The following is a 13,986-nucleotide window of genomic DNA, read 5'->3' as shown; positions in this document are numbered from 1 at the left end:
CTCTTCATTGTTTAATTTAGAATGAGGGTGATTTGAAATTCAATTATAACACGTCGAAGTTCGAACCCCTTTAAGTGTCAAAGATGAAATATATAATATTTGCGTGCATGAATTCAAATGTCTAAATAAATACAACGGAAAACATGGGGAAAAGAACATGCCAGTTTTGTAAATAGTTGGCAAGTTTAAAAAGTAAAAACACAAAAATACTGAACTCCGAGGAAAATTCAAAAAGAAAAGTCCAAATCAAAGGTAAAATCAAAAGTTTAAACACATCAAACGAATGGATATCAACTGTCATATACCAACAAGTTCTTGGTATCTTCCGATGAACTTTGTTTAGAAAAAGGACGAGACGTTCTTTGACATACCCCTGGTTCATCAACTTTCTGCTCAGACACTGGTGACGTTTTACAAACTCTGAATAGGAGCTGCAAGCTTTTGAATACCGAATAAGTTGGGAAATGTATATTCTATATGCAAGTGAAGTTGGTATGTTACTACTAAGGTGGGGGAAATTAAAAGTACAAATGAACACGTTAATAAAATATCAAATTCCATGTAAACCTGTAACAAAAACAAATATAACATAAATATTACTTGTCTAAGTTCACCTGTTAGCCTGAACAATTAACCTTAGCATTGAAACCTATAAAAAATATAGGCTTTAGGACACACAAAAGTTCAAGTGTACTTAAGAGGTAATACTGTGTACAGAAATACACTTTAAGAGGATAACATTAAGTTGAGCTGTCAAAATATATATTCCAGGTGTCATTAATGTGATACTTTGACGAGATGTACATCTTTGTAATATAAACGTTTTTAATGGAGTTAAATATTACGGAAATGTCGTGAATGTGTATATTTTGTAACAAAAAAATAACAACATCATTCAAATATTTGTATATTATATACCCTGAGGTGAGTTAATTTGATAGATTTTACGGAATCTGATATATAAAGTTGTCAGATGATCTGACAGCAAGTTTCTAAATTTTAAAGCCACAACACGAAAAGGTTAACAAAAACTCTCTGTAGTTTTGTTCATATGGTGTTTATGCTTATGTGTTTACTAAGATAAAGGAAGATGTGGCATGAGTGCCAATGAGACAACTCTCCATCCATATAACAATCTATAAAAGTAAACCATTATAGGTCCGTTTTTATAGTAATTTTTAGATCACCAGACAAAATATTTCCTGATGATTGATAATCTACATGTGGGACTGTGTTCCTTTAAATTATCTTGCTTAAAAAAAATTAATGATTATATGATTATACTGGCAAACAAATGTGATTATGTGATTACATTGGCAAACATATACTGGCAAACAAATGTGATTATGTGATTATACTGGCAAACAAATGTGATTATATGATTATACTGGCAAACAAATGTGATTATGTGATTACTTGGATACTCTCAAATGAGGGGCCTCATATGTTTTTAGAGCGCTATTAATTTTCAACTTTATTATAATTTTCCTTACTTGCCTTAATGATATGTGTACATGTACATGTATCATATTAATTGACATGTTTATTGACATACAACAGTTAGGATTAGTTCTGGCCTGATAAAACAGTTATTTTACCCTATTTGACATTTAAAAAAAAATCCAACTGCTCTTTTGAAAATTCCAATTAGATTTGGTGTGCATATAACGTTTGACTTTTATCCCAAAACATACCAAAAATTCAGAAAACTTTACCAGCTCATTTTCTCATGGTAACCACAAACATAAGGACACCGGCATGGATGAAGCCAGAGAGCTTCCGAGAAGGAAAAATTCCAGCTTTATTAACTTTACCAAATCACTCATTTCTACACAAAATTTCAAAAAGATTTTTTTCAGACAGTATATTTGAAGTTTTATATTTCACCTAAATACAAACAAATAGTTATTCCAAAAAAGACAAAGACAAAAATTTAAAAAGAAAACACTGGAATTTAAGGGAACTATATTCGTGGGACCTTCTTTTCTCTCTTAAAGTTCAAGGAAAACTGTTTATAAAGGGGATATGCAGGGGCGGATCTTAAAAGGGGGGTCCCAACCCAGGACAAGGGGGGGGGGGGGGGTGTTCCAACTATATGTTCCCATTCAAATGCATAGGTAAAAAGTTGGTCCAACCCCCGGACCCCCCCCCCCCTGGAATGTACTCGGATATTGGAGACAACTCTCACAAATGTATCGGTAATCATTTGCGCGTTTTAAACAAGCAATATTTGAAAACAGTGATCGAACATTTATGTTGCGTACATTTTGTAATGAGAATATTGCAGGACCATTTTAACAAGATTTTCCAATTTTGACTCCGCCCAAGCATGAAATTAATGAAATACATATTTCAACATTCAAAAAATCAAAAGCTGAATATGTTAGAAAATATATTGATATTTGTACTGCTATTAGTTTAAATCTTTAAATACTGAGCTTTTTTTTTGCATATAATTAAGAAGCATAATGGGGAATAAGCCAGAAAGACAACAACCCAATCAAAGAGCAGATAACAGACGAAGCCCGACAATGGGTCTTCAACAAAGCGATAAATTCCAATCTGGAAGTCGGGCTTCAACTGGCCCCCAAATAGAAATTTGTACTTGTTCAGCGTTATAAGTTACATTAACGCTGATTATTGTTCGATGCATCAACTATAAGACGGATCAGCTGTATAACCAATTCGTTCTAAGATTTTATTATTATATAATTAACATTTAAAAGATTTATATTTAAAAGCAATAGATCTCATTGCATTTAATAGCATGCTGTAAGCAGGATATCCATTATCATGTACTGATATCTTTTGGTGAAAATACATTTGGTTTGATTGAAATCAATTTCCTTAAATGTTATCTTGAAATTAAATTACATGTACATACATCAAAGAAGGGTGAACGTCTCGTCGATCAGACTAAACAGAACTTGTATCTGTACTATAACTGACTTATATAATACTATGTCAGACAATACCAAATGATGTATATCGGCCAGTGATGTCAAACAAAAATAGTATCATTTTTTTATTTGTACTTTTAATTATCTTTTCAAGGTTGTGTTTAACATGTAAACACATGCCTGACTTTGACAAGAAACGTGTCTTTTTACTGATTTATAACAACATATTTTATGTTGGTTCAACAATTTATGTCTTTATTGTTTGTATTTTCTTTTTTATTCCATTTTATACACAATAATCGTATAGTATATCAAACATCAATTCATCTTCTTGTAATGTCGTTTTCAGTCGTCTTTTTTATTTTGCTTATAAAAATGCATTACGTTTGATGTATCATTTTGCTCAATTCTATAGATTGATAGAAGGATCAAAACTTAAAGTGGCAAATATGTCATACATATAAATGTATACAAGGACGATAATGTGAACACTCGGCAGGAATACACAATGGGGCCTTTTATAGCTGACTATGCGGTATGGGCTTTGCTCATTGTTGAAGACAGTACGGTGACCTAAAAAAACTAAAAACATAAATTCGGATACTTGAACTTACACCTCCAATTTTTGTTATTTACTCGTTGAGTTGAAAACCCATTGGTGGTCTTAGGATATTTTCTACTTTTTAGTCGAGTTGTTCTCTCTTTGACACATTCCTTGTTTGTATTTTTAATCTTATGCAATGCAATGTACATGTATCAAATCAGTTCGAATTCACTGGTTTCCTAAAATGATAGGCGGGGCCTTTTATAGCTGAATATGCGGTATGGGCTTTGCTCATTGTTGAAGGCCGTACGGTGACCTATAGTTGTTAATGTTTGTGTCATTTTGGTCTTTTGTGGATAGTTGTCTCATTGGCAATCATACCACATCTTCTTTTTTTTTTTATATCAGACAGAAAAGGTACAGAAAAAGTACATATATAGGACTATATTAACTATTATATCTGTTGTTTGTATAACCGTCTGCCTGTGATAGCCTCTTATAAAGGCCAAGTACAGTTACATAGATATGTTAGTCAGATAGCCTCATATAAAGGCCAAGTACAGTTACATAGATATGTTAGTCAGATAGCCTCATATAAAGGCCAAGTACAGTTACATAGATATGTTAGTCAGATAGCCTCATATAAAGGCCAAGTACAGTTACATAGATATGTTAGTCAGATAGCCTCATATAAAGGCCAAGTACAGTTACATAGATATGTTAGTCAGATAGCCTCATATAAAGGCCAAGTACAGTTACATAGATATGTTAGTCAGATAGCCTCATATAAAGGCCAAGTACAGTTACATAGATATGTTAGTCAGATAGCCTCTTATAAAGGCCAAGTACAGTTACATAGATATGTTAGTCAGATAGCCTCATATAAAGGCCAAGTACAGTTACATAGATATGTTAGTCAGATAGCCTCTTATAAAGGCCAAGTACAGTTACATAGATATGTTAGTCAGATAGCCTCATATAAAGGCCAAGTACAGTTACATAGATATGTTAGTCAAACAGTTCGAGCATGTACTTTAATCATATACTAGTTGGTGTTTTGATTAACAATAAATAAATAAGCTCAGCATAGATAATATATTGATGATTGAATGCGTTTATAATTAGTTAATGTTTCTTTATGTATGATATATAAAAAAAAACAACATGTGTTTATACAGTTTCTAGGGCAAAGTTTAATTAGATATCGTCTTAACATTTTGAAACTACATTCAAAATATTCTAACAACCAGAAGAAATGCAATAATTATTTTTATTTCTTTAGAGTAATTTATGCATCGTGTGCCTATTTTTTTCAAAATATTTAAGTTAGACAAAACAAAAAAACTTTCAAAAGAATAGCAGGCAGAGTCATCCAAGCGAAGACTCCTTTCCAATGCTTCGTTTTCGCGTACTCCTATCGAAATTGAACAAAATAGGACATATTGACTGTTACAGCAACTTATCTCTGTAATTGCGTTATATAGGTTATATATATATATATAATTTAATTTTGGATGTAACGCGTCTTCTGATTGACTGACGTTATTTTGTTATGAGCCCATAGACATAATTAAGTCATGTGACCTTGACGTCATCAGCGTTTTTTTGTCATGGTTTTCTACGGTTTAAAATGGAATTTAGAATTAAATTATAAGAAATGACTGTAATATTTTTTCTGTCTATTCAAAATAACATAAAAAAATTGGTGCACACTGTTAAACAACCCGCTACACGCGTTATTCAGTGTGCACCAAACTTTTTATGTTATTTCTTCATAGACAGAAAAAATATTACAGTCATTCCTTAAATATCTATAATGTGATTAAAACGAGAAGATTTTGTTAACTAAGTTACCAATAAGACAATTACATTGTATATATCATAGATCATCGGACGGTGATGTAAACTTTAGGAAACCCTGCATTTAAGTATTGGGTACTTCGTTTTCGATTGAGGGAAAATGATACCGAGGAGTTTCACTCTAGTATTCCCGATATCTGCAAAATAACTTATTGCTTAAAATGTCGGAATATCCGGCAAATAATACACCTCATTATATTTCACGGCTCAAAATGATATCGGAAAACATTAAATCTATCACGGTTTGAGTTTAAGTCGGATTTCACGGCTTAAAATGATATTGTTAAAAAATAGCTGTCATGTATAAGAATTCATTGCACAAAATGATATCGGAAATAGAAGCTACACATGTGTTATGTATTGCGTTAATATGTTCGACTTCACGGCGAAAATTGATATAGGAGACAAATAGCTATAGGACATGTATCATGTATATTGCGTAATATTTCAGAATTCTCTGTTTAAAGTGGTATCGGAAACATTTAAAGCTATTACGTATTGAGGAAAATGTCGGATGTCGTGGCTAAAAATGATATCGGGAAAATGCGGTATATAATTGTATTGTTGTTGAATATCGTATTCCACGAAAGAATGAAATCGGATGCATAGTATACAATTACTGTCTTTTGATGAGGTAAATATGCGGTTTTATTGACTTTGAAAAATGATATTTACTGAGGCCGACGGCCGAAGTGAATATCAGTTTTTCAGAAGTCAATTAAATAGATATAGGAAGATGTGGTGTGAGTGCCAATGAGACAACTCTCCATCCAAATAACAATTTAAAAATTAAACCATTATAGGTTAAAGTACGGCCTTCAACACGGAGCCTTGGCTCACACCGAACAACAAGCTATAAAGGGCCCCAAAATTACTAGTGTAAAACCATTCAAACGGGAAAACCAACGGTCTAATCTATATAAACAAAACGAGAAACGAGAAACACGTATATATTACATAAACAAACGACAACTACTGTACATCAGATTCCTGACTTAGGACAGGTGCAAACATTTGCAGCGGGATTAAACGTTTTAATGGGCCCAAACCTTCTCCCTTTTTCTGAAACAATAGCATAACATCACAACATATAAAAACATACGATAAAATATCAATTAGCAGACTTAACTCAATCAAAAAACGTATGATTACACAAAGAACCCCATATTTACCGAAACAAAAGACAGTAATTGTTTGATTCCATATTCCGAGAGAAGAAAATGTATTTAATGACAAATATATACCAAAACAAATTTTACATGAAACATTTTACCATACCGTTGCATGTAAAAGCGCGTGACGTTTAGCGCAGTGAATAACACTTTCTCAGATGAATATGCTTTTTAATTCAAAATCAAATTCAGATAAAGAAACCTACTAAAATAATACCAATATGGAATAATATCGTGTATTATTGTTGAATATCGTGTATTGTTGTTGAATATCGTATTCCACGACGGAATGATATCGGATAAGTATCGTGTAATGTTGTTGAATATTGTATTCCACGACGGAATGACATCGGATAGATAGTATCGTGTATTGCTACGAAATGATATCGGATAGATGGTATCTTGCAGTTGTATTGTTTTTGAATATCGTATTCCACGACGGAATGATATCGGATAGATAGTATCGTGTATTGTTGTTGAATATCGTATTCCACGACGGAATGATATTGGATAAATAGTATCGTGTATTGCTACGAAATGATATCGGATAGATAGTATCTTGCAGTTGTATTGTTTTTGAATATCGTATTCCACGACGGAATGATATCGGATAGATAGTATCGTGTAATGTTGTTGAATATTGTATTCCACGACGGAATGACATCGGATAGATAGTATCGTGTAATGTTGTTGAATATTGTATTCCACGACGGAATGACATCGGATAGATAGTATCGTGTAATGTTGTTGAATATTGTATTCCACGACGGAATGACATCGGATAGATAGTATCGTGTAATGTTGTTGAATATTGTATTCCACGACGAATGATATCGGATAAATAGTATTGTGTATTGTTGTTGAATATCGTATTCCAAGGCGGAATGATATCGGATCGAAAGTATCGTGTATTGTTGAATGCGTATTATTCCAACGCATGATAATAATATGGGAAATAAACTTTAATAATATGATCTTATTTTAAAGAAAACATTTATAAAAAGTATTTAAAATCAATATGTATTTTTCTTTTTCTTTTTGAATTATGCATTTTCCACAAAATACATGATGACAGAAGTCTTACATTTTTGTACTTAATATATACCTATTCATCATTGCCTTTATATCAATGACATTTGCTGTTACATGTACATGTAAATTAATTTTATACATTGTTCTTTTGATAATCTAGTTAATAATATATACGTGGGTGCTCTCATTGGCGGATCCAGAGGGGGAGAGGGGTTCCGCGGGTTGGAACCCCCTTTTTAGGCACGATCAATGCATTTGAATGAGAGCATTTAGTTGGAACCCCCCTTTACTCTGGGTTTTGATCCCCTTTAAATGGCTGGATCCGCCCCTAGCTCTAGTTCATCAACTCAAACAAACAAAATTGTTATACATACACAAGTTCAACACATTACCTGATAAAGGGGATCATCTCTATTGATAGTGTGCAGCAAATTATGGACTTAATTAAGACAAATGCAAAGTACAGTTCAACATTTATTATGTGCCCAGGCCGCTGTAAGTAACAAACACAAAACATGTGTAAAAGAATAAAAACCCTTTCCATTATGCAAGTTAAAACAAATTATTAATTTAAAACAAATTCATAGATTCCGTATAAAAAAAACAATAAAGATAAAAAAGAAGATGTGGTATGATTGCCAATGAGACAACTCTCCACAAGAGACCCTAAAAATGGTCTAGATATATTTCTCTTTCACCAAAAGTTTCATTTCTGCAAATTTGTTGGTTAGTTAAAGTAAACAAGGACATCAAAAGCACTATTTTGTGTCAGAGTAGGGCTTCTTTTACATACATTCTAAATTGGAGGGAGTAATTGGTGGTCTGACACCCGGGAACATCTATAGATTGACGACCGTAAATGCATTTACCGTCGTCAATGATAGATAATCTTACAAATTTTGCAAATGCATTAACGGTCGTTAAAAAGAGTTGTTAAGATACATTTACGCGTCCAATCATAATTATGGTCCACCGTAATTCTATCATTTGCGCTAGTATGGTCTATTAAATGTTATTCCCGCGTGAGATCTCTTTTTCTTTATAAGAATCATCAAATTTTCAAAAATATAGTCTTATATCTAAATATAGAGTCATCTTATATTTGATGAAACACTCTCTAATTTTAGAAACAATCAAACATAAAAACAGAACAAGTCACATGGTTAGTCCTAAAATACATACTATCCATCTCAGTAAATAATAACAGTAACTAAAATACAAGTGCACTGGAGTCTTGTCTATGATATAAAAAAAAATTAGAAAAACAATCGGAATCGATTGTTATAATTCGTCAACCACCTTTTGAAGAAAGGATGAAATGAAATTAAGGTCGAAATAAAACACATTCTTTGACTGTTGCACGGTTGTCATTCTTAGAAATATAAAATCATAAATTCATGTGTATACCATGTTTTTCCAATACTTGACCAATGGTCTAAGATATCTGTCAAATTTGAAATGAAACGTACGTTGAAAGACAAAATGCCATAACGGATTAACAATAGAAATCTCTCTTTCCATGACAATTTAGATTGTTCTTATTTTGAACTGGTTCACCACTGTCCCAACGTAAACGGGTGGTTGTGGCGCCTTCAACCTAATTCAACCCCTCTACATTTTACACGGGCCTGTCCCAAGTCAGAAATCTGTAATTTAGTGGTTGTCGTTTTTAGTTGTTACAGTTTTTTTCGTTCATTGTTTTTTTACATTTATCAGGCTGATAGTTTTCTCGTTTGAATAGTTTTTTATTTGTCATTTCGAGTCCTTTTATAGCTGACTATGCATTTAGGGCTTTGCTTATTGTTGATAGCCGTACGATGGTCTATAGTTGTCAATTTCTGTGTCATTTTAGTTTATCTGGGAGAGCTGTCTCATTAGCAATGATAACACATCTGGTTTTACATCATGCAGTTTCAAGGTGTCTAAAACAAGGCAGCACTCGTACCTGCAAAGAAGAAAGAGATTATTATTATAAGTTGCAATAACTTGTTTCCCAATCCACTATAAATAAATATGTTTAAACTAAAACAACTAGCACCAATACATTCCATATACTGAATAAAATTATACATTTTGCATAAACTTCTTTTTTGCACAAGAGAAAGTTCCTGTGTTAAATATAAAATTTGAAAACAAATGACTTGTCTGAGCAAAATCTCAATATTACGATACGAATGATATTCAAAGACAAAATCAGAAAAAAAACCAAACATAAAATTACTGCATTGCGGTTCTTCTGTGTTTTGTATTGATACTACACTGGTCGCTTCTATTAGTGACATTTTTTCACTAAGGACCAAATTGTTTTCAGGCATGTTAACGTCAAATAAATTAACAAATTATTTAAAACTTTACATTGCAAGTTTTAGTTTTAAATCTTGTTTGCTTTGTTTCTGCGTTGAAGCCATTTAAGCTACCGTGTGTTTTACTTTATTTTGGCCTTTTTAACTTTTTTGGATTCGAGCGTCACTGATGAGTATTTTGTAGACGAAATATACAAAATGTAGTCCTGGTAGCAATGATGAGTTTATTTCTTAACATCCTAATATCTTTAAAGTTTAAAGTGATGCCCGAGGAATAAGCACGTATTAAACTGATTGACTTATGTCCTGTAAACACATCTTTTTTTTGGTTTGTATAAAACAATCCATTTTTTGTTTTAAAGTGTTAAAATAAAGGTTTTAATTTGAAAACAAATTAATGATTCACGTTACACTGTATGTACCCGGAGTTGTAACGCATTCATCAGTCAATGTGGTCTTCTTCAAGCTGATGTTTATAGAGGTCTGCAAGGGCTCACAGAATATAGAATAATGTGCAAAAAGTCTAAAATAAATGGTTTAAAAAATAACGAAAAGACAACATTTGATAAAAATAAATTCAAAATAGAGAAAATGTGGTGCTGAAATATAAATAATAAATAAAGGCTAGATAAAAATTACCTATAAAATTTAAAAATTAAAAAGGACCCCACATGCATACCATCGTTTATTGTAAACATAACAATAAGACAAAAAAAGTCATATTTTATGGTTATATTTTGACAAAATTTCGTAATTCATCAACAATGAAATAATTAAGTGTAATACTTAAGGTATGTATCACATTTGAGTCATCTAAATAGCTTTGTTCACAGTATCGTTAAAGTACGAATACTTCTACAAAGTTATAAGTGCTTTTCTACCAAAAAAACTCTAAACTTGGGACAGTCTCTACTTTGAATCATCTTAATAGCTTTGTTCGCAGTATCGTTAAAGTACGAATACTTCTACAAAGTTATAAGTGCTTTTCTACCAAAAAAACTCTAAACTTGGGACAGTCTCTACTTTGAGTCATCTAAATAGCTTTGTTCACAGTATCGTTAAAGTACGAATACTTCTACAAAGTTATAAGTGCTTTTCTACCAAAAATACTTCTAAACTTGGGACAGTCTCTACTTTGAATCATCTTAATAGCTTTGTTCGCAGTATCGTCAAAGTACGAATACATCTACAAAGTTATAAGTGTTTTTCTACTTACAGACCCTAAACTTGGGACAGTTCCAGTATAGAAAGTCCCTGCATGGGGCAAAAGAGCGTAAAGAACTGTTCATAACATATTAAAGTCATTCGAAACTGATGGGTTCCCCTCTTCAGGCATAAATACCTTCACGAGATTTTCAAAACATTTTTGAATTTCTGTATAACAATTTTCTTTCTAGCATCGTTATTCTATTCGAGCGGATCCCACGAGTTTTGTGTATGTCACGTCTGGAGCACTGGTGAATAGTGATTCCTGTGTCTTAAACAATTGAGTACTTTTATAACGTAAATTGCAGAAAATTTAAACATATTTGCATTATCTGTACACACATGTTTTGTTTGAGTCAAGAATACATGTTTATAACTTAATACGTAATTTGTTTTTATGATAAACGATTTTAACTCATATGACGTACGATTTTAACTCATATGACTTATCTTTTAGTCCTCCCTCTCAATATAGATATTCAATGCTCAACATGCTCAAAAGCGTTTAATTATTAGTCATATAGATTTTGCGCACCTTTGTGAAATAACGCAAAAACTACTAAATACTTATTAATTAATAATTTCCTGTGTCATCACGAGTTGTATCAGTTTCATTTTACTTCCGGTTGTACTGTTCACCAAAGTTGACTATAAGGACTCTTTTTATCATTAATCTCAGTTTGTGAACTGTAGTTATTCTGTAGTCTTGTGGGCGATCGCCAATTCTAAAATATGCCATATATTAGTAAAGTGTTACTTCTGTTATTATCATTGCATGCCATTATCACTCTTTTTATCATTAGTGAATTCATTATTACCATTTTTTGATTTTTTTTCTATCCATTACAAGTATGGTGTCAGACTCCATTTTAGAACATAAATTACGAGCCTAATTATTATCATTATTATCGCTAATAGCAATCATCATTATAATGATTTGTTTTAATATTACTATCTATTACATGTTTGGTGACCATCAATTAAGAGTGGGAATTAACCCCCTCTTATTTGAACCACACGTAGTTTTATCCCTCGACCTTATGCAGTGTAGGTATACATAGATCTATACAGGTACAATACTTTGATTGATTTTTTGGAACATTCAAATAGGCAAGTTATACGAAACGAAATAAAAGATGAATGTTTTCCGTTTTGATGGGCTAGGGGCGGATCCAGCCATTTGAAAAAGGGAGTTCCCAACCCCGGACAAAAGGGGGGCCCAACTATATATCCCCATTCAAATGCATTGATCAGCAAAAAGAAAGGGGGTTCCAACCCCCGGAACCACGGCCCCTCCCCCCGGATCCGCCAATGGTTCTAATATTAACTCAATGTTCAAACAGTAACATACTTTGCATAGATATTGTTTCCTCGTTTTTTAACATAGATTGACAATTGGCATGAAAAGAGTTGATGCAATTAATTCAAGAAATACATGGTTTTCATAGAGTCAAATTTAGGGTTTTGTAGCCGATGAAACCACTAAAGTTAAGATGTCCCATCGTGATACTGAATTATCGTAGGACATGTAGAAAATTCCGTCCTATCGGAACATATTTTAACTTGAACAGTTGTATGCATATCAGCCATGACGCCTTCAAGATTATATAACATATATATAAGATCTCAATTGTGGCGTATTAGTATTTTTATACACAACTTTACACTTTCCCCTTTCTAAATACTAATATGTCGAGCCATTATTGCATTGAGATAAAAAAAAACAAAAAACAACAGTGATCTTATAACCAACACGTTTATATAAAAAAAGAAGATGTGGTATGATTGTCAATCAGACAACTGTCCACAATAGACCGAAATGACACATACATTAACAACTATAGCTCAACGAACGGCCTCTGACAATGAGAAAATCCCACACCACATAGTCGGCTATAAAAGGCCCCCAAATGACAATGTAAAACAATTCAAACGAGAAAACTTACGGCCTAATTTATATAGAAAAATGAACGGAAAACAAATATGTAACATATAAACAATTGACAACCACTGAAATACAGGTTCCTGACTTGAGCAAGCATATATATAATGTATAGTTTAGGTTGAAGATGTTTTGTTTCCTTGTATTATCTTTTTCTGATTGAATATTTTTGTGTTTACTGATTTTCAAGGTATTTTAATAGCTTTGAATGCCATGCAAGAACAAATTGTTTTACTCACTGTTGAAGGCCGTACAGTAACATGCAGCTGTTAATTTCTGTGTCATTTAATCTCTTGTGTAGTGTTATATCATTGGCAATCATACCACATCTACTTTTTAAATGTTCTTTATTTATTCATAGTTGTGATACAGATCATAACGATACTTCATTTCACATTGTTTTTCTTTTTGTGTTTTAAATTATTCTCAAATTTGAGGACAATTGATATGTTTGTATGAGAATACTATAGCGAAGTAGAACATACAGGGTTTTCTATTTAATTAATTATACCTTGAAAATTTGCATAGTAAAACGCAACACAGCCTTGTTATATCGCTTTCACATATTATGGACCATTCGGCAATCCTCGGTAGAATCCGCTACTCTCCTTAGGGTACGGAATCGGCCGAGTTGAGACGAATGATTATGGACTCGATAATGCTTAAAAACAAGATACACACTTGACTTTTAAAATCCATCTATTTATCATGCGTGATTGACAAGAACAAGGAGAGGCTAAATTGTTGTCACATATACATCACAATGCATATAACATTTCATTTGTTTTAGTTACATGTTTTGTTTGTTTAATCTATTTCCGTTTTTATTGCGTTTCATTTCGAACCAACACCATAGCTAATTCTCTGTACTACATCTCTAAGATGCGCCATTATGCGGGAGGAATAAGTGATTGACACTAGTCGTACACGAAGAGCATAAATTATCTGAAAAACAATGCATTAGCTGGATCTAAATAAAATTATGTAATGCCACAAACTTCCATTTTGTTTTGTCAATTTCAAAAGT

This window comes from Mytilus trossulus, chromosome 5, assembly GCF_036588685.1.
Source record: "Mytilus trossulus isolate FHL-02 chromosome 5, PNRI_Mtr1.1.1.hap1, whole genome shotgun sequence".
NCBI lineage: Eukaryota > Metazoa > Mollusca > Bivalvia > Mytilida > Mytilidae > Mytilus > Mytilus trossulus.
Note: the sequence above shows the minus strand (reverse complement) of the source record.